The following is a 24361-nucleotide window of genomic DNA, read 5'->3' as shown; positions in this document are numbered from 1 at the left end:
TCCTGACCCCCGTGACATATCTCCAGGTACCACTCTGTGGTCAACAAACAAAAGTAGGAAGACTCACTCTTCCACGCTTTCTCACATCAAGCTTGTTGGATTATGGGGCACCCGTCATATGTGGTACTAGGTGGCGATCGGGCGATGGCGCAAATCAACTCTCCCACTTCCACAAATCAAACATGAACCCACCATCCCCAGTTGCCCACCTTCAACTGAGCTCACGTACTCCTACGTAGCCCTTATCCTCGTTCCTCTCAGCACCGGGTCCCCATTAACCACTCCAAGCTTCCACAATATCCAAGCAATTCAATTCCAATTACCATGAACTACCCTAAACCAAGAAAACAGGGCAGAGGCAGAAAACTCTGCCCAAAACACATTCACACATTACAGCTTTCCTTACTCATATATCCCAGTAACATTTTCTTCGTTTCGATTCGTTAACCATTGAATCAACTTGAAAATTTTACTGGAGGTTCCTAGTACATAAGTCTACATCTTGACCGTTGGGATCTTCTAGAAAATGTCTAGAACCCAATATGTACTACCTTTCCCATAACCAGCAATGCACAAGCATTTTTCTGCACACAATCAAAAATCTGCTGCACAATTCAACAACATTTTTCTGCATAATAGGGCAGATTTCAAAATCCATCTTGCCCACATCCAATTTTGCCCAAATTGGATCCTAGAAGTCCTAAATCATGTATAAATCATATTTAAACCAAAAACAAGTTTAAACCAAAAACAAGCTTCAGACCAAGGCAATTCAAAATCTAGGTATCCAAAACCCATCAATTTAGTGGATTTTCAAGGTTTGAGAAGTGAAAATGAGAATGGGGTAATTTTGGAGTAAACTCTCATCTCAAACAAGTCTATAACATTAATTTAGACTTGCTCAAACTGATTTTAAGGCGAAAACTCCACCAATTCAAGATTTGACCCCTCAACACCCAATTTACCCTAGAAATGACTCTTGCTTTCACATTTGTCACTCATTTTTCTCATTTGCTCTGCCAAGCCTTCCTCCAAGTCCTAATTGACATTCTAAACTAGAATCAATTCACTTTAGACTCCAATTTCCACTAACCCCAAATTTAGCTTTTCAAACCCTCAAAATCTCACACTTTTCCACTCACATCACTACCATTCTCACATTTAACCCTTGGTTAACTCTCCCCATCATCTCTACCAGTTTTCTACCAACAATTTCAGCATACAAATGCCACAAAGCATCATCATAAAACCCTAAAACAGAATGGGTAGCTTTACTCACATCAAACATGTCAAGTTTAGCATGCTTTCAACAAATTCCTTCACAAATAACTACCATAAGGCATAAACCTAGTAGAACTACCCATCATATCTCCCAAAGACCAAATACCCACGAATTTCATGTGAGAAGAAGTCCACCCATACCTGAAATTCAAAGTCCCACAACGTAGAGGTGTGCTTCACGACTCTGAAAATGGCTTCCTTTTGAAATTTGGAGTAGAAGTGACGAGCAATTTTGGAGCTTCAAAGGGCAACAATGGTGGAGGAGAAAGGAAGAAGAAAAGCAACGTGGAAGATGAGGAAAAGCTTCTGAATTTTTGCTGAAGGAAGAGAGAGAATTTGGCTTTTATAAAAAAATGATTTTCTCTTTCCTTTTTCTAAAAGCAATGCCACATGTCTCATTTTGAGTGGAGCAAAAGGGGCCCACCTCTTCCCCTTGATGTGACTTCATACTCAGCCACAAGGAGAGAAAAATTTGACCTTTTGAATGCTAAAATCATGTCTCGGTTTGCGTGCCGCTTCTCTAGTTCCAGTTCCTCGCATTTCTCTGCACTCATCGGGGCCCGTTTTCGAAAGTAGGCAATATATATATATATATATATATATATATATATATATATATATATATATATATATATATATATATATATATCAAAACGCTCAGAATGAAACCCTGAGCGTGGTTCAGAGGTTGGTTTTGTTAAATTTTTAGTTGCACGCAAAACGATAATTTTTTTTAGACTAATTAATGGAGGATTAATCTATACTGTCCAGTTATGGATTACTCTTCGTTAATTAGCCTAACCCGCGTATCTTTCCCCCAATGTACATACTTCTTCCAAGAATATATATATATATATATATATATATATATACACTGAATAATACTTATATATATAATTATTTAAAATATATCGCTTACAAAATTCCGGGTAGAAATTTCAAGGATATCACAACTTTTTAGAGTTATTTTTGAAATTTCCTTACTAGTAATCGATTACAGATCTTTGGTAATCGATTACACAGTTAATTATTGAGGATTCATGTCTTTTTAGTTTGAATTTCAAAATATTCTGTTACTGGTCATCGATTACACAAAGGTGGTAATCGATTACAACCTTTAAAATTCAAATTCATACTTTCTAAAAACTTTGCAAAATTAATTTTTGCTTCTGGTACTTGATTCAGCTTCTGGTAATCGATTATAGAGAGAAATATACTATTTTAAAAGGTATAAAAACACTTAAAACTTTTTACAAGAGATTTTGAAATTGCAATCTTTTAAGAGATTTTTTTAACAAATAATGGACTATCATGAATCCTTTCTCTTTTGCAATCTTTTAAGAGATTCTTTTAACAAATAATCGACTATCATGAATCTTTTCTCTTGATCTCTTGATCTTGTCTTGAACTTGTTCTTTGGCATCATCAAAACCTTCATACAACATATGCAATCACAACAAATCCAACTCATTCTCTCCATTTTTTTCTCTCCCTTTCATCATTTTCTCATCCTCCTTCTTCTAAAACAATCTAAATCCATTCTTCTCTTATCTAAATCGGTGAGTAAGTGTTGATTCTCATATTTCTTTTGCCTTTGGTGTTCGATTTCATTTTTCTCTGTTAATAATTTTTACGAGGTGGTGTTTTGTTATGTGCGTTTGAAGTTTCACCAGTACTAGGTGGTTGGGAGGGCTCTTCTCATTGAACCAGATCAGCACCCCAAGATCTACCAAATGAAGCTCTGGTCCACCAACAAGGTTTGTGTGAAGTCCAAGTTCTGGTAATGTTTTGTTCCTTTTTAACAATTTTATTTTTCTGAGATACTTGATGTAATGTTTTGCGCCGTATATTGTTTTCTTAGTTTCCAACAATCTGATTTAATTGCCTCCCTTTTTTTATCCTGCGGTTTAGGGGTTGTTTGTATAATTTTGAATTTGTTTTACTTTCAATTAGGTATTTTCTAAGGAAATTGAAAAAGGTGAAGAAGAGCAACGACCAAGTGCTTGCCTTGATTTATGATTTCCTTACTTTGTGTTTTTTTTATGTTTGCCAAATGGTGACTATATTGCCTAGAAAGTTGTTTTAGTTTTTTTGAGATGTGAAGCTCATGACCTTTTAGAATTTGTCATTCGGTCATGGCTATCACGATGATGTGTTTTTATTCTATTGATCCATACAATAACTGGTTTCAATTTTTTGTATCAGGAAACAAGCATAATGGCCTTCTATAATAAGGTTGGAAATGTCTTGAGGCAGGGTGCTACCGCAGCACACAAACACCTTTTCATCCATGCTTAATTACATTCGATGCATGTCTTCAAGCAAGCTTTTCATTGGAGGTATTCACTTTTGTTGGAAAAATAGTTGTGGATACAAACCACACACCTGTTCGCAAGTTTTCTTATGGTTTTATTGTTTGGGACTTTGCTATTTCAGGCCTTTCATATGGAGTTGATGATCAGTCTCTTAAGGATGCATCTTCTGGCTTTGGATATGTGGTTGATGGTAAGTTCTATTTGATTTCATTGTTGTCACATGGTGCCCAATTCCAGCCACCCGCTAGTCTCACTTTACCATATGTTCTTTAATTTCCTTTGATGTCATTATAATTTTGCCATGGCATGGTGTAAATCCTTCAATCCGCCATTAAGAGTCCACTATGGTGCAACTTCTATGAATACATCTATTACAGTCTCAATGGGATTCACATTTCTGTGACCGGAATGTGGGACTACACATTTATGTCTTTGAGCAATTGAAGTTTCAGTTAATATTAATGCCAAAATAGATGTTGATCCTTATTTGCAATGTTATCTGCTATAGAGGAATATTGTCCCCTATTCTACTATTGATTTCTGTTGCACCCCTAGATTTTTGTTTGCTGTTGGAATTTGTGTACAAAATATCATTTTCTGTCTGGCCATTTCACCTGTGAATACTTTTCTTAAAATCACAACAAGCATAGCATTTGTATCTCAATGCTAAATAGCTATAATTTTTTTTTTGTGTTGGTGTATTCAATGAAAAATTTCTTGGTTTCATATTGACAAAACTAGAATAAACATAAGCATGTGGTTGGTGAGATTTCATGCCTGGATTAAAAAATGACTGCCTAGTCCTATTTTTGGTTCTGGCATACTTATACTTGTGGGCATGTTTCAGAACAAAAGTTATAACTAATAGAGAGTCTGGAAGATGAAGGGGATTTGGATTTGTCAACTTCTCAAATGATGAGTCTGCAAGTTCGACACTCTCTACAATGGATGGGAAGGTCAGAGTGCTTTTTAGTTTATATTGAAATTTTTTTATTATAGTCATAATTACTTGATTGGCGTGCTATAGTTCTTTAGGATCTAAATGGGCCAAGCATTAGGGTATACTATGCAAATGATGGACCTTTTGGACCTCAATCTGGCGGTAGCGGGTTATTGCAATGGGGGTTTTGACGGTGGGGGTTATGATGGAGATTTTGCTTCTCGTAATGGTGGTTGGTGATCCAATTTTTGTTAGTCGTGCCTTTTTCATAGTTTTAAGATTGTTTTCATGTTTATGCTCTGCACTTTGATTAAGGTAGTCGCTCAACTGGTAAAGTAGTAATTAGTGAATTTTTATGTTTTTCTTCCTTACATTTCTTGGTTGTGTTATTCTGTGATGTTAATGGAACATTTGTTTCCATCTATTATGGTCAATGTGAGTGTTAGGTGGATTTCAAATTCGTTTTGTTTGTTCATTTTCACTATTTTTAAATTATTATCATGACTTGAGAAAATGGTCTAGGCACTACCACCTTTTATTGTGACAGTAAGTGTATCAGGATATCAAATGCTTCCATGATCAGATTTCAAAGAAACTATTTTTTGGAATCCAACCTTTAGTATGTTAAGTTTTATTTTTAAGTGGTTTTGATGAGCAACCTTGACCTACATTGTTATGTATATATCTTATTATTTCGCATAACTTTTAGCTAGTTACATTCTCTATTGTTTTAGTTTGTAATAATATTTTCTCTACTTATATATATAAGTCAAATAATTCATTAACAATAAAGGAAACAAGATCGATCTTAAGCACATTGAATGTTCAAGCCTAGCACCAAAACATGAGGAAACTGCAATATAAGTTTTGTATCCTAAAAACAAAACAACATTCAGCACCTATCATATATTCCAAGACACCCTAATGCCGTAACATGAATCAACTTCATAAACCAGCACAAGACACCCAACACTATAAAAGTGAATAGTTCATGAGTACACGACCCTTTTCTTTTATTTAACACCAAGTAATGGCTTTCCTTCTAGAAATGCTTTAAGTAGCACGAGTGATATCCGTGGTTGAGTGAAGGGAGCTTCATGAGATGCTCCTCTTATGGTGGCATATGATAACATGTTCCCATATACTTGTGTCCATCCTGCCACCTGAAATTTATATACCAAATCAAGCTTGAGTCAAATGGCAATGCTTATATGTATTCAAAAATTTCAAGATATAATGATACCTTAAACAATATTTCTCACTGTTAAGCTAATGCACATTTCCCTACTCCTCTACCTTGCACTAAACTTATGTGTCCTTCTAGTATATGTGCCAAGTTCATACTCTTCAAATTATTGAGAAATAAAAAAGAAAAAGAAGAGAGATTATATATGTCATATACCTCATTACGGAATGGTTCTGGGGTCCTGTAAATGTGACTGTGCATTTGTTTCCTTTTCCATGTATCCATTCTTGAGCATCAAAAAGATAGAAACAAAGATAATTATGCTTATTATGTATAAAAAAAGATAATTATGCTCGATCTTGGAATGTACAATTAGATATATACATAATCTATTCAGTTCTCTAGCATGAAATAAATGGATGGAGAAATTATATGCATAACCAATTGTGAGATAGAGATCAAGAGTATTACTGTTTTACTTGCCTTGAATGGAGGGCAATCTTGGTTGAGAGTAATGACCAGTGGCAATAACAACTTCATTAAACACCTCTTCCACCGTCTTTTCACTCTTCTTATCTACACTTCTAACAACCCACTTCAAATCATTACTACAGACACCATAATCCAGCATTCCCACATAACCCACCCTTATGTTGAACCTTATCATCTCTCCCAAGCCAAAATGTTCACAAAAGTCCCTTCAGTACATAAGCAGCTCTGTGTGGCTGGGGAACCTCCTCATGTCTCTACCCTTGACCAAAAAAGGGAAATCAGTGAACCACATGATCTCACATGGAGATGTGAGCCTCAAAGATTCATAGATACTGCTATGAACCTTTGGAAAAGGCTTTTTCCCTAAAGGTGCTCTCCTTCCACATTTAATTCATATAGCCACTATCCTCCAACATCATGATTCTGCTCCAACAAAACCACCCTATGATACACGTAGGATATTTAAAAAAATATATTAACCAAATTAATAAGGTTACCAACATATTCTTTAATATAATTTGTCGATGTATTAATTTTATTAGCTTAACACTACTAAAAAAAGGCCTTCTACATCGGTTCTAATGGTCATTTTACATCGGTTATGACGTGTGGTGATAGACTCCTGTCGTTGAATAACAACATCGGTTGAAGAACTGTCTTTAAAGAGCATTGGTACGAAGACAGGCATGGTGCCAGACCCATCTTAGAATGGGGACTGTTCTACATCGGTTCTGGTGGTGAAACCGATGTAAAATGGGTATTGTTTCTACATCGGTTATCAGTCAACCGATGTAGAATGGGGAGGGTTTCTACATCGGTTATTAGTAAATCGATGTAGAATTGGAAGGGTTTTTACATCAGTTATCAGTCAACCGATGTAGAATGAGGAGATTATCTACATCGTCTATCAGTGAACCGATGTAGAATGATGCTTTTTATTATTATTTTGGTCAAATTTATAAACCCAGATCAAATTTCAGCAAATAAATTAGTTAATGAATAAGTACAAGAAGCTACATTGCTTATATGTAATACAATACAAATATAATGAATAAATACAAGAAGCTATATGTAATGCAATACAAATATAATGAAATTCGACAAAATATTTTGAATATAACTAATTTCCTACACCTCCAGTTTCAATTGCAGTGGCAGGAATGTAATCCATCACACAATGCATTCTCGTAGGACCCCTGCATGTTGTCAAAGCATTCTCCATGACACAATGCATTCTCGTTGCTTATATGTAAGTATAGCATGGTAGGAATATAAAAAAATGCATAGTAAGCTAATATATTTTCAGCAAACACTTTAGTTGCACAAAGTCAAAGCAGTAAAGTCCACCAAAGAAAACATGATATCTTTCATAATATATCCCACCACAACTAGGCAACACAAGAAAACATAACTCAATGTAAGATGCACTAAGTATGCCAATAATAACAATGACAATACCCAGATGCCACTAAAAGTGGTCCTTGACAATGTTGTTCAGTGTGAATTAGAGAGTAAATTCCAATGTAACATTCATAATATTTACAAAATTGACATGACTATATAGTGGTCCCAGCCACTCAGGTAGTAATACAAAACATTCAATCATAGTGAAAGAAAGGAGAAAAGAGTATCTAGAATTATGCCAAAAATATCCACAGATACGATAGACAAACCAAAATCACATTTTTCCACAAGGATAAGAAGAACATTTAAAGACATACCCAACTTGTGTTTATGAATATATTTTTAATACTTTATAAAAGATAACCACATGTTCAACCTCATTTCACTTGTGATTACAAAATCTCACCAACAGCTTTTACCTAGGTCATGTAAGAGCTTGTACAAGTTACCATAGAAGCCGCAAATGCAAAAATTAGATTGAAACTCTCTATTCCTACACTGGCAGGAAATAACTGATTGGTTTGTTAAAGTGGAAGTAATATTGAACAACCCAAGGCAGAGATAAATTGCCGGGATGACAAATGCACACAGACAACACCAAGAAATGGTTCTTAAATTTTCTTTCAATAGAAAGTACATAAAAGACTATTATACCCTAAGATATTAAAAATATTAACATACTTACAAAATAAGATTGTAACTTTCAAAAGTAAATTATGTTATAATTATTAAAAAAAGGTTCTTAAATTGGGAAGATTAATGGCATGAACTTGGTTATCATGGTACCAAGTTCGCCACCTAGACTTTAAAGGTAATCCCAAACCCTCAATGTAATATCGTATTCCTATCGCCGACACTCTTCCATCTGTGTCTCCACAATGACAATACCCAGATGCCACTAAAAGTGGTCCTTGACAATGTTGTTCAGTATGAATTAGAGAGTAAATTCCAATGTAATGTTCATAATATTTATAAAATTGACATGACTATATAGTGGTCCCAACCACTCAGGTAATAATACATAACATTCAATCATAATGAAAGAGAGGAGAAAAGAGTATCTAGAATTATGCCAAAAATATCCACATATATAATAAACCAACCAAAATCACAATTTTCCACAAGGATAAGAAGAACATTTAGAGAGATATCAAACTTGTGTTTATGCATATATTTTTTAATACTTTATAAAAGATAACCATATGTTCAACCTAATTTCACTTGTGATTACAAAATCTCACCAACAGCTTTTACCTAGGTCATGTAAGAGCTTGTACAAGTTACCATAGAAGCCGCTAATGCAAAAATTAGATTGAAACTCACTATTCCTACACTGGCATGAAATAACTGATTGGTTTGTTGAAGTGGAAGTAATATTGAACAACCCAAGGAAGAGATAAATTGCCAGGATGACAAATGCACACAGACAACACCAAGAAATGGTTCTTAAATTTTCTTTCAATAGAAAGTACATAAAAAACTATTATACCCTAAGATATTAAGAATATTAGCGTACTTACAAAATAAGATTGTAACTTTCAAAAGTAAATTATGTTATAATTATTAAAAAACGGTTCTTAAATTGGGAAGATTAACGGCATGAACCTGGTTATCATGCTACCAAGTTTGCCACCTAGACTTTAAAGGTAATCCCAAAGCCTCAATGTAATATCGTGTTCCTATCGCCGGCACTCTTCCATCTGCGTCTCCACAATGACAATACCCAGATGCCACTTAAAGTGGTCCTTGACAATGTTGTTCAGTGTGAATTAGAGAGTAAATTCCAAAGTAACATTCATAATATTTACAAAATTGACATGACTATATAGTGGTCCCAGCCACTCAGGTAGTAATACAGAACATTCGATCATAGTGAAAGAGAGGAGAAAAGAGTATCTAGAATTATTCCAAAAATATCCACAGATACGATAGACCAACCAAAATCACAATATTCCACAAGGATAAGAAGAACATTTAGAGAGATATCAAACTTGTGTTTATGAATATATTTTTAATACTTTATAAAAGATAACCACATGTTCAACCTAATTTCACTTGTGATTACAAAATCTCACCAACAGCTTTTACCTAGGTCATGTATGAGCTTGTACAAGTTACCATAGAAGCTGCAAATGCAAAAATTAGATTGAAACTCACTATTCCTACACTGGCAGCAAATAACTGATTGGTTTGTTGAAGTGGAAGTAATATTGAACAACCCAAGGCAGAGATAAATTGCCAGGATGACAAATGCACACAGACAACACCAAGAAATGGTTCTTAAATTTTCTTTCAATAGAAAGTACATAAAAGATTATTATACCCTAAGACATTAAAAATATTAACGTACTTACAAAATAAGATTTGTAACTTTCAAAAGTAAATTATGTAATAATTATTAAAAAAACGGTTCTTAAATTGGGAAGATTAACGGCATGAACCTGGTTATCATGGTACCAAGTTCGCCACCTAGACTTTAAAGGTAATCCCAAAGCCTCAATGTAATATCGTGTTCCTATCGCCGGCACTCTTCCATCTGCGTCTCCACAATGTCAATACCCAGATGCCACTAAAAGTGGTCCTTGACAATGTTGTTCAGTGTGCATTAGAGAGTAAATTCCAATGTAACATTCATAATACTTACAAAATTGACATGAGTATATAGTGGTCGCAGCCACTCAGGTAGTAATACAGAACATTCAATAATAGTGAAAGAGAGGAGAAAAAAGTATCTAGAATTATGCCAAAAATATCCACAGATACGATAGACCAACCAAAATCATATTTTTCCACAAGGATAAGAAGAACATTTAGATGGATATCAAACTTGTGTTTATGAATATATTTTTAATACTTTATAAAAGATAACCACATGTTCAACCTAATTTCACTTGTGATTACAAAATCTCACCAACAGCTTTTACCTAGGTCATGTAAGAGCTTGTACAAGTTACCATAGAAGCCGCAAATGCAAAAATTAGATTGAAACTCACTATTCCTACGATGGCAGGAAATAACTGATTGGTTTGTTGAAGTGGAAGTAATATTGAACAACCCAAGGCAGAGATAAATTGCCAGGATGACAAATGCACACAGACAACACCAACAAATGGTTCTTAAATTTTCTTTCAATAGAAAGTACATAAAAGACTATTATACCCTAAGATATTAAAAATATTAACATACTTACAAAATAAGATTGTAACTTTCCAAAGTAAATTATGTTATAATTATTAAAAAACGGTTCTTAAATTGGGAAGATTAATGGCATGAACCTGGTTATCATAGTACCAAGTTCGCCACCTAGACTTTAAAGGTAATCCCAAAGCCTCAATGTAATATCGTGTTCCTATCCCCGACACACTTCCATCTGCGTTTCCAGAATGACAATACCCAGATGCCACTAAAAGTGGTCCTTGACAATGTTGTTCAGTGTGAATTAGAGATTAAATTCCAATGTAACATTCATAATATTTACAAAATTGACATGACTATATAGTGGTCCCAGCCACTCAGGTAGTAATACAGAACATTCCATCATAATGAAAGAGAGGAGAAAAAAGTATCTAGAATTATGCCAAAAATATCCACAGATACGATAGACAAACCAAAATCACATTTTTCCACAAGGATAAGAAGAACATTTAAAGACATACCCAACTTGTGTTTATGAATATATTTTTAATACTTTATAAAAGATAACCACATGTTCAACCTCATTTCACTTGTGATTACAAAATCTCACCAACAGCTTTTACCTAGGTCATGTAAGAGCTTGTACAAGTTACCATAGAAGCCGCAAATGCAAAAATTAGATTGAAACTCACTATTTCTACACTGGCAGGAAATAACTGATTGGTTTGTTGAAGTGGAAGTAATATTGAACAACCCAAGGCAGAGATAAATTGCCAGGATGACAAATGCACACAGACAACACCAAGAAATGGTTCTTAAATTTTCTTTCAATAGAAAGTACATAAAAGACTATTATACCCTAAGATATTAAAAATATTAACGTACTTACAAAATAAGATTGTAACTTTCAAAAGTAAATTATGTTATAATTATTAAAAAACGGTTCTTAAATTGGGAAGATTAACGGCATGAACCTGGTTATCATGGTACCAAGTTCGCCACCTAGACTTTAAAGGTAATCCCAAAGCCTCAATTTAATATCGTGTTCCTATCGCCAGCACTCTTCCATCTGCGTCTCCACAATGTCAATACCCAGATGCCACTAAAAGTGGTCCTTGACAATGTTGTTCAGTGTGAATTAGAGACTAAATTCAATTGTAACATTCATAATATTTACAAAGATGACATGACTATATAGTGGTCCCAGCCACTCAGGTTGTAATACAGAACATTCAATCATAGTGAAAGAGAGGAGAAAAGAGTATCTAGAATTATGCCAAAAATATCCATAGATACGATAGACCAACCAAAATCACAATTTTCCACAAGGATAAGAACATTTAGAGAGATATCAAACTTGTGTTTATGAATATATTTTTAAAACTTTATAAAAGATAACCACATGTTCAACCTAATTTCACATGTGATTAAAAAATCTCACCAACAGCTTTTACCTAGGTCATGTAAGAGCTTGTACAAGTTACCATAGAAGCCGTAAATGCAAAAATTAGATTGAAACTCTCTATTCCTACACTGGCAGGAAATAACTGATTGGTTTGTTGAAGTGGAAGTAATATTGAACAACCCAAGGCAGAGATAAATTGCCAGGATGACAAATGCACACAGACAACACCAAGAAATGGTTCTTAAATTTTCTTTCAATAGAAAGTACATACAAGACTATTATACCCTAAGATATTAAAAATATTAGCGTACTTACAAAATAAGATTGCAACTTTCAAAGGTAAATTATGTTATAATTATTAAAAAACGGTTCTTAAATTGGGAAGATTAACGGCATGAACCTGGTTATCATGGTACCAAGTTCGCCACCTAGACTTTAAAGGTAATCCCAAAGCCTCAATGTAATATCGTGTTCCTATCGCCGACACTCTTCCATCTGCGTCTCCACAATGACAATACCCAGATGCCACTAAAAGTGGTCCTTGACAATGTTGTTCAGTGTGAATTAGAGAGTAAATTCCAATGTAGCATTCATAATATTTACAAAATTGACATGACTATATAGTGGTCCCAACCACTCAGGTAGTAATACAGATCATTCGATCAGAGTGAAAGAGAAGAGAAAATAGTATCTAGAATTATGCCAAAAATATCCACAGATACGATAGACCAACCAAAATCACAATTTTCCACAAGGATAAGAAGAACATTTAGAGACATATCAAACTTGTGTTTATGAATATGTTTTTAATACTTTATAAAAGATAACCACATGTTCAACCCAATTTCACCTGTGATTACAAAATCTTACCAACAGCTTTTACCTAGGTCATGTAAGAGCTTGTACAAGTTACCATAGAAGCCGCAGATGCAAAAATTAGATTGAAACTCTCTATTCCCACACTGGTAGGAAATAACTTATTGGTGTCTTGAAGTGGAAGAAATATTGAACAACCCAAGGAAGAGATAAATTGCCAGGATGAGAAATGCACACAGACAACACCAAGAAATGGTTCTTAAATTTTCTTTCAATAGAAAGTACATAAAAGATTATTATACCCTGAGATATTAAAAATATTAACGTACTTACAAAATAAGATTATAACTTTCAAAATTAAATTATGTTATGATTATTAAAAGACGGTTCTTAAATTGGGAAGATTAACTGCATGAACCTGATTATCATGGTACCATGTTCCCCACCTAGACTTTAAAGGTAATCCCAAAGCCTTAATGCAATATCGTGTTCCTATCACCGACACTCTTGCATCTCCGTCTCCATTGTACCAAAAACAAAATTAATTAAAAATTAAATAAAACACGAAATTGAAATAACCAGAAATTATATCATTAAGTTTTTGATTTATTGTACTATTTTTTCATATGTGAGTAAAAATTCTTTATGGCCAACAAATGGAAACAAAGCCTAATTAATGCGAGTCATGAAATAAGAATGATGATTCCAAAAAGGAAATCACGGTAAAGGGCATAATCCCTACATACAGGGCACATGAGTACGTGACACTTTCGCCGAAAGTAAGTTGTAATCCCTAATGTCATTTAATTTATATCTTAAAGCTAAACAAACATATGTATCAATTATGAAAATTATTAGATGGTGGGAATTACTAAGATAAACCTTTAAGATTAATAAAGGGGTATTTGCGCCCATCTTTGTTTTGATCAAAGATTAACTCTGCAAGTTGAAGGATATAGTGACCTAGAAAATATGGACTATGAAAATGTGGTTATGCCAGTAATATACTATGTGACAGAGGTATATCATGGTGAAGTTAAATACTAACCATCCCCAAACATTTGCTTGGTTTCTTGGGCCAACCCTAGTTGTTTTGTGGTTGTGCTTAGAATCTAGACTGTTTTTACGCCAACCTAGTTTAGGATTTGTTTGTTTTCATAAATAAAAAAAGGATTTAATTATAGCACGCTTAAAGCTTAATAAGCTTCGACCTTCATTTTGAATGAGTGTTGACATAGTGAAGGAAATATCATTGAGATATTTGGTATAATTACGGAATAGTGTCCATTCATGTTATTAAGGAAATTCTGGAAATTTCAGGAGTGTTTGAGTTGATACCATATCAAAACCTTAGAAAATGAATAAAAGAAACTATCTATCAAAAAGCCATAGTATGAAAAGGCTTACCTTAGCTCTTATTGAGTGATCAAGCAATATATTTGCATATTTCAAATCACGATGAACAACGGGTGGGACTACCTATTCCATGCATATTCATGTTAACCAAAGACACTTTCATATAGAATAAGAGAAAATATAACATTAAACATACCCGTTCATGAAGGTATTCTATTCCGTGTGTAATATGAACGGCAATTTCTAGCCTTTCATCCCAACCCAGTTCCTTTTCTTCACCTACATGCAAGCACAACACCAACTATTCTCAATAGATATTAAAGACAACTTTATGTATAAGATTAAAGGGTTAAAACTTCAAATATAAAGAAACATTCCTTTGTTGTGTCTTATATAGGGAAAAGGTGAAAAATACATTACATATAGTAATAATTGTGGACTACTAAAAATATGTAAAAGAAAGCAAGGTCTTCCTGTCTGTTTGGTGAGATTATCATGCAAGTCTTGATATATAACTATCACATAAAAAATCATAAAATGAACGTGAAAGATCTTCTGCTTACCATATAAAAGGTTTTGTAAACTTCCATTACTCATGAACTCGTAAACCAGCATAAACTGCCCTTTATCTATGCAATATCCTAACAAATTTACAAGATTTCGATGATGCAGTCTTCCAAGCATAATCACCTGGATCAACATCTCATTAAAAACACAGTGGAAATAAGTGGCAATTAATGTTAAATTCATGGAGTAATACTTGGAGTGGCCCCAATAAGAACCAATATTATTACATTAAGTGAAACCCAGTAGAAATCAATGGTATCCCTGCCGTTTTAATTGATTATGTCATCTAGCAAATAAAGGAACTTATTGCCTCAGTAGGATTTTATGTGCCAATGATGATGACCATATGTAGAATGCAAATGTAAACTCATAAATTTTCAGGTCATTTTTAGGAATGTATGTTTCAAAACAGAGTTCAAAACTTCAAATCAACTAGCACACCATACCATACCTTCCAGGAAATGACTAAACTTGGTTTAAAGTATGAACATCAGACTATTTAATGTATATGGTATATAAATCACAAGTGAAGTTCCAAAAGAAAACAAAATTTCCGCATCCCACAAACCTTGTATTAAAGTAATCCTTTGTGAAGATCTTTTCTGTAACCCAAAAAACAAAGTAAAAAGTTGTTAGCATATACCTCTATTTGAAAGTTTTTGTCCCCTTGTTTGGAATTGGGTCCAGGCATCTTCACAGCTACCACCTCTCTTGTAGGCATCATGGCTTTATAAATTGTGCCAAAGGATCCTTCTCCCAATGTATTTGTGAAGTTTTGTGTAGCCTTTTGAATTTCCCTATAACATGTAAAATGTCAGATAGCCCATTGCAAATATTGATGTCCTTTGATACTTCTTTTTTTTTTTATCTAAGATATCCCAAGTCCTATTTTATCTTTTTTCTTCCAAATTAACATGCAATGTAAATAAAGTTTTGCAAGGTGGTTTCTCTTACATACAATGGAACTTCATCATTAAAGGACATAAGAAACATCACAGTTCGTCAATCTCTCCCCTTCTTAATACTTATTAGCACAGTCATAACATAAACTGTATAACAATTGATTGTCAAAAAAAGAGCATACTACAAAGTCCAAAGATGGAAATAATATACAAATGTACTATGTACAAATCTTGAATCCAGGAATGTGTGTTGAAATGTAGTCCTTCCCCATTTTTGTTGACTATAAGAGGTCCAATCTCAATAACTGCACCATACCCAATAGAGGAGCATCCGGGTCCTTCCAAGCAAACAAATTAATCAAATGAAATGATATCAATATAATATGAAGGAGGAAGGTTATAAATCATTAGCAACACATGCCATGAATTGTGATTAGTGGACAAGTTACCAAATGGATTCATGCCATTCGAAGCAAGACCAAGTCGAAGGTTTCTTGGTTTGGCTCCAAATTCAAGATACAAGTGATCAATTGTCTTCCACTGTGGAGAATCAGCCGGATGTCGGAGAAACCCATCATTTATTATGTCAACTGCATGCCATTTAAGGTTAGAAGCATCATATGCAGTAGCAAACAATCGCTTAAACCTTGGTATAATTGGAAGGTACCAACAAACCTTTGCTGCACGAGGGTTGGTTGTGGCTACATCATCAGTGTAATCCCCATCGTTTTGTTTGTATCGTGATACCCCACATGTTGGGAAATTCCACAATTCGACAAACTCTTTTCTGTACAACACATAATCATTATGACAAGCATGAATCTTCTTGTACTCCATACCCACAGGACATAATATCTTCTTATCCTCGTAGTGACTATTTGGTAACTTGTTATCATTGGGAAGCATATTCTTCAATAAGACAAACAACTCAGTTAGACTTTTGTCACTCCACACAAATCTAGCCTTCAAGTTGACCAAAGCTAGCACTGCAGATAACCGAGTGAAGGTTGTGCACCCCAAGATCACGTATCATGTCTTTCATTTGATCTCTGGTTTCTACATGTACCGCCTCATTGTTGGCAGGTGTTGAGACCTCTAGCAATTCACCGTGCCATATCCAATTCGTATAACTCCAAATGAAGCCGTCACAAATTAGATGTGATCTAATGACAAATAATGTTTGATGCCTTCCATTCACACAGTTTACGCATGGGCAGAAATACTTTCCACCCACAGCTGGTGCATGTTGTTGTGCAAACTTCAAGAAATCTTCAACCCCCTTTTCATACTCGTCGCTTATGCGTGGTGCTTGAATCCAACTTCTATTCATGTTTTTTGTTCTACAAGAGGGCGTCTGTTATGGCATATGCATGACAGTCTCAATTTTTTTATATGAAGGTCAAGTCCTATCCCATTCAGGAACAAACTTTTTTTGCTTCATTCATATGTACAAGCTAAGTATGTTATGCTAAATTTGATGAAATTTTGGCAGCATTTCGCATTGGTCTCCAAATACACAAAATGAAAGCGGTCACCTAAATTGACCACAATCAAGTATGCACCCAGAGAACAAAGCAATACGCAATAAACCAAAATCAAATCAAATATACCACAACATACTTAACCTATAACTATGAATGAAGTAAAAAAAAAAGAGTTCCCAAACTGTCCGAATGGACAATTCAAAAATCCATACCACAACTAATCCAAACTATCCATATTAATCATGGTATGGAATCTCAAATGGGAAACTAGGGTTCACTCACAACGCACATATTTTTTATGAACAATAATAGTAATTTATGGAACAACAAACTTACAATCCAAATAAAATTCCTATTAACTTACATACCTAGATAGATGGCTGCGGTAATGGAAGCTTCAAATACTATCAGTTTTCTCATGGGTTAACCTACAAAGTGTGAATTGTCCAATACAGAACTCGTAAATTGCAGCCATGGAAACCACAAAAATGTGTAGACAACTGTGAAGCACAAAAAATTATACATCATTTATCAGCAGCTGATGAAAATATAAATAAAATCATACATTGCTAACTCAATTGGCAAACAAATTTTATGATAATACAAGTGTTGAACCATATACAGAGGTGCATACTTTTATGGCAGGAGATTTGTGTAACCCAAGGAATGTTGAATATTTTTAAATGTTGTATGGATTAATGAAGAAGGTTACAACTCTGGGTTATAATTGTAATACCAGAGTAGGATTGATACATTCCTTATGTCTAGAGATTGGTTCGACGCTTGGCTGGGGTGCTTACAATGTGTAGATAGAAATGTATCAAACCATGGTTGAATTCCATTTTGAATTCATTGGTACTGGTTTTCTGATTGCTCAGTCTTGCCATACCATGTCTAAAGTCAAACAAAGGATGACTATGGTTGGTAGTTTTAAAGAGGTCCTTATTTATTATACGATAGTTTTAAAGAGGTCAACTTTCAAGTAGTTGTGTTGGTGATCTAATCATAGGATTTGGTCAGTAATTTTTTGTCTCACATTTTATGTGGTCATAGTTTTCAAGTGTGAGCCATGTTCATTAGTAACATGAAACTGCAAATAACATGACTTGGTATTGACTTTTTTGTGTTAGCTAATGATGCTGGATATTTACCATGTCTTTGTCATTTCTTGTTAGTTATTATAGACATTGTCAATCTGCATAACAAAGAACAGTACTAACCAAACAAAAATCAGCAGGCTTTAAAAAAATGTGTGGAACAACGGAGAACAACTCAAATGTCATTCATAGATTGAGGCTTTCAAATCATCATGCTCACTCAAGAAACCAAACCCCTCTCTTGATTCTGCTTGACGTTAGATTAAATTAGATGGTTTGGTTTTGAGTTGTCATTTCTGGCTTTTCCATCTTTGGCTTAAGGGGACACATCTGAACTGAACTTTCTGTCTTTCTAATGATATTCATAAGTTGTATGAATACTTAATAGAGGTTGTCAATAACTAATATATTCTCAAGTTGCGGCTTTCTACAATTATAAATTTCAGGAGTTGAACTTTGTATGCTTTCTACACATGATGCTAATGGTCAAATTGCATAAAAGTACCTTAGAAGCACTTTCATTTAATTAGAATAATTTCCAATCTTCCTAATCTTATAAATCTTCCTAGTCAATAAATGAATGTATATTGACTATGAGTATATTTTATAGATATTGAATATATTACCAACTTAATTTGTAAGTATTGAAATCGAAAACCAATTTACTGTGTTGAACATTTGATACTCAATTACTCAAATTAACATGGTCTCAAATATGACCAGAACAAAGGACTTAAAAGAGAACAATTAATAGTGCATATCCTACAGATGGAGTGATAAATGATTTAGAAGGAATTCCAATATGAGTTGTCTTTACTGTGTTTGCTGCAGCCTTCAATTGAGGGACAGGGAATTTGATCCCAGCACCTGCTGGTAGATACATGTTGCCAGCTGATGATTGTAGAGGGAAACCATTGTGCTTTAAAAATTGGTCCATTGGAGACACAGGAATTGGAGGATAATAGTGGCCATATGGAAAAAAATTAGCAGGGTATGGTGGCCTGAAAATAGAAACTCACTGTGGAGTCACAGGTATAGAACTCTGCAGGGGTGGAGTTGGGCTAGGAGACATAACCCTCAACATTTGATACAATGTGTTATGTTTTCTCTTTTTATGATAGAGAATATTTATTTTAATTACCATATGATTACTACAAAAATAGAAGAAAAAGAAAATATCGAATGTGAAGACAAAGCAACCCTCCACCTGTAGCCACACATAAGTCACACCATGGGACAATGATGTGGGAATTAAGTTATATACATCATTAAATTCGATGATTCTAGGACAAAAAAGTTTTACATTAATTTATCTAAATCAGTTTTACAAAATTGGAGTAAAATTTTATTGACATCCTATACCTAGAGAGACAAATGAAAATAAAGTCACTGATTCTTTAAGTATGGTAATACAGACGAAGTCCCACAATGATGAGCAGGTAAGTTCATTTTATATTTTCATCCGTAGTTTTTTAATTTATATTTTTTGTTTTGTTGCTGTTATTTAAATGGGGAACTCATCATTCTATAATTACAAATTTGTGGGATCAGGTTTTTGGATTCTTGTACAATGCTTGTATTTATACTACCTATGTTTGTCTAATAATTCCTGACTTTAGACTTTTACTTAGATTCTTTGTTGTTCCCAAATGGTGTTATAGGACATGGTGGGTACCACAAATGAGTTTGGGCCTTTGTCACCTGGGCAATCTAGGACTGAGAAAGACCATAGTTGAACTGGTTAGCATGTTGAAGAACAAATATATCTCCATCATTGAAGAATACAAGTTAATTATGTGTTTTAAAGTTAATTTTCTTTACCAAAAATTCTACAAATTTTATGGGAAAAAGAATATATATATAATTTTCCTGATTTTTCCTTCTTTAAAAAAAGTGCCAGTGAAAGTGTAAAAAAAATAGTATATACAAAAACAAGTAATTTATTTTTACTTTAAAAGTTGCACAACATTTTTCATGATATATTTTTGTTGTTTTTTATAACATCCCTTACTTTATTTTTTATTTTTTTATAAAAGCATTATAAAAATAAATAAATGAAAATAATAGGAATTTGATTTTCATATAGTGTAAAATCTTATACATCGTTGACTAATTGAAAATCAACTTAAATGTGATTTTTAAAATAACTTTTACAAATATTTAATACTTTTAATTATACAATATTAATACATAAATAAAAATAATATAAAACCATTTTATGCTTCCAATTAACTTCTAATAGTAGAATATTAAAAGATTATTTTATTGTCCCAATTCCCTCCTTTAGAGGACCGTACGTGGTTGCAATAGCCAATAGGCATAGCTCGGTGGAATGTTAGTGCCAATGATCATGAAATTTTGTTGCATGTCCAATAATGCAATGTGATTAATGTCAATTATAGGAAATGCTACATGCATTTGGAAAACTAGAAGTGGGCTATCGTGAGGATAAAATTATTAAACTAAACAATCAACTAATTATTAAACTAAAAGTGGTCAGAAAGTTGTGTTTTAGTGGACGTTTCAGTTTCAGAATGTGCAAGAGAACTAATTCCTTCTTATAATGAAATTATGCTAAGCAAGTTGTCCAGGTTCGTTGTCGTTTGTAGGAGAGAAAATGAAGTCACTGTCAAACCATGCCTGGTAATTAAAGTTTCTGGTATTGGAGTGTTAACAAATTCTGCATCTGAGGGTTATTGTTCTCTTTCTGGAGTAACCATAACCCAACCCAGATACCTTGCATTCATTCATATATAATCCAAAACCTACAGTATTATATCTAGTAAACCTAAAATTAAAATGACATACACTATAAACACATAAATGCAAGCAAACACAAATTTCCCTAAACACACAAAATAAAAAATTGTTAACATCAACATAAATAATCTTCAATCCATTCAACTGAATTTACTTAAACAACATCACCCTAAGTAATAACTATATATGAACATGCATCAACTAGATAAAATCAACAAATGCACACTAACCCGTTTGCAGCCCAGTGAAGTAGGTATCAGTTGTTGTTCGAATATCTTCCCTGCAACCACCATTACCAAACAACAACAACAAAACAAGGTTAAGTTATGTCGAACCCACGACGTCTATTGAACACTACGGCAACCTTATCTTGACTAAAAGAAGGTAATTTTTTCACTAACCTGGTTTCTTCGCAGTGACTCCAATGTCCTTGTTGACAAACTGCCACTCCTTGATGCAAACTAATTTGTTCACGAACTTGGAAGTTCAAGCCGAGAAGTTCCCTGACGTCGTGGGGTTGATTGGAAGGAGAAGAGGCTAGCTAGGCCTGCAATGTCAAAGATGGTAGGGACTAAACTATATTTTTATTGTCATTTTACACTAAAATATAGACTAAACTGAATCATATTTTGCAAAGGAGGGACTAAGATACTATTTTTTAAAGTTAAAAAATGCTTACAATTTTAAGGAAAAAAATTAGAGTTTACTCCATGCAAATCACATTCAATTTCTCACATTTTCAACGCTTGATCATAGTTTTTCATTAATAACCATCTTCTTACCATCACTTTCATGTAGTGCCATTATCATCGTAGATAAAAAGTATACAATACATGACAGGGATACCCATGAGAGAGTGGATACTAGTGACTCATGACTCATCTTAAGTTCTTTGCTATTGCAGAGTAGAATGAGGACTTTGAAAGAAAATTGGAGGAAAAAACTAAAGAAATTTATAGTTAAGTAGAAGACAACCTCCGTAACTCCTATAATACAAAACATAGAGACTACAAACTTTAAAGTGGGCCTCTTAATTTCCAAATTATTTACAAAATGATTCAAATACTTAAGGCCCATCCCTATAGAGAAAGAAAAGGTGAAAGGTGACAATTAATTTTCTAATGCGAGACCTAATTAGTAGAGTATACTCACATGGGTACCGGGTTGATATCCAATTGACCGAAACTGAGGCTATTTCTTTATTTTTAACAATTTTATTCTTTTAAAAAATAGAGGTTTTACAAATTCAATCGCCCTTTTACTTTCAATTTTTCAGATACTTGATATCCAACTAGCTTACAAGAGCATGGGAAAGTTAGATGGAAAATACCTACAAGTGATATGTATAGCATTGTTGATTCTTTTCATTGGTGAAAAAGCTGCATCTTTATTTATCCAGGATGTGTATAATTTTAGGTTTTGTCATTTTTTTATGGGTACAACTTGTTTCTTTAAATTCTTCTGCCAATTATCTTCACTTGTTTGTATTTATTTGTTTAGAAGCTATACTAAAAATTAGTTATGGACTTGCGGGAGTTGGTTCATGAGTCCTAAAACTCTTTCCAGGAAACTAATATTACTTGACTAGAGGCAAACTAATATTACTCTTCACAAATTTTCCTACTGGGAAGACAAGTATCCAAAGGTTATAAGTAGTATATACTGGTTTAAGTTTGACAAATTTCCTTATAATACGTGTTCAAAATTTCAAATTAACTATCTATAATTATTCTGGTGCACAACAAGTTTCAGTTAAGCATTATCAAGAAACTATTTAAAGAGTAGCAACTAAAAAATAGCTAGATAAAAGATTAAAGTATTTTATTAAAGTTTCAAGTTTATATGTTGAAAATTACTTTTCTATTCAAGTATGTGTCACAGATTATGGATTAGAAATTAAAAGTATACTATACTGTTTTAACTTTAAAAACACATACAACTAGTTCCATTTTCTCAATTTTTGCCATCATAGTTTTTCTAGATTACATTTTATTTTTGTTGGTACAATTTTAACTTGATTCCTGATGCCATGGACTATGCAGAAAGATTAACAGGGGCATGGCATGACACAAAATTAGAAACACCCTTTAGTAAATGAAAAATGAAATCAAAATTCTAAGCTAGTGGAAAATAGGACAACACCATGAAGTGATCAGAAAAGTGATGATCAATAGTAAGAAAAAATGCTCGTAACAAAGAGGAAGGTGGGCCTTCTGTGTTGAAAATTATGAGCAGAGAATTCCAAATGGAAAAAGATAGAGTTCACAGTTCACTTCACTTATAAGTAAAAAAAAAACCTTAAACAAAGTCAAACATTTTAACTAAATTAAGTGAAGTGAACTGTGAGCTGCAAATAGAAGGGAAAATGTTGCTAAGTTTGAACACAATAGATCACTTTGTTGTTTCTATAATTGGTATATCCTTAATGTTTACCCCCCAGAAGTAAAAAATAGTAGCAGAATCTATTCATATAAACAGCACCCAGAATTTACCCCTACCCGCACTCAGAAAGCCATTTTTTTTTTCAATTAAATACCAAATACTAAGCATTTTTTTCAAGAAAATTAGGTGGTAATTAAACTGGCTATTTTCCTTTGCATGGGCTACTTTGTTCTCAAAAAATTCTTTGGTGAATTGGTGTGATGCAGAATATCCCTGTAAGCCAAATTATTTTGCCTATTACAATTAGGCAAACTCAAAATGCTACTAGAATATATGAGATTCTGGAGCTAGTAAAATACGACTAGTTTTTTTATTTTTCAAAATTCTCGTGCTCTCTCTCAGTAGTAAGATTCTTTTATTAATTAGCCACAAGTGTTTTCTTTCTATCTATGCATCGCAAGAGGCTTACACGTAATCAACCATTCATGATTCATCAATACTCCTATGTTACTTAAATTCTCAAAAACGATATTTACATGTCAAAATCCTCATCTAACTTTTGCATTTGACTTGTTTGGCATAAAAGAAATAATGAGTGTAAATGCATATTTTAAACTATTTTGTCATATAAAAAGAAAGTAATGTAGGGGAATCTAACTTGTTAAGTAAATACTAATATATCTAGTCCATGACTGTAATTAATGTGGCTTCCCTCAGCCTATAAATACAAGTCTATCTGCATCAGTCCCAAGCAAAACACATATTTAGAGCAGTCTTATCCTCTTAATTTGAAATGCCTATTACCAACAACACTTCTCACACTATGACCAACAACAAGT

General features: G+C 33.6%; 1 pseudogene; it reads left to right on the top strand.

The window, feature by feature from the left end:
- Positions 1 to 3498: 3498 nt before the first annotated feature.
- On the top strand, positions 3499 to 4776 carry LOC100795827 (glycine-rich RNA-binding protein 2, mitochondrial-like; annotated as a pseudogene).
- The last annotated feature ends 19585 nt before the right edge of the window (positions 4777 to 24361 follow it).

Source organism: Glycine max, chromosome 3 (assembly GCF_000004515.6).
Source record: "Glycine max cultivar Williams 82 chromosome 3, Glycine_max_v4.0, whole genome shotgun sequence".
Lineage (NCBI taxonomy): Eukaryota > Viridiplantae > Streptophyta > Magnoliopsida > Fabales > Fabaceae > Glycine > Glycine max.
The sequence above is the reverse complement of the archived record's forward strand: the minus strand, read 5'-3'. Positions and strand labels throughout refer to the sequence as shown.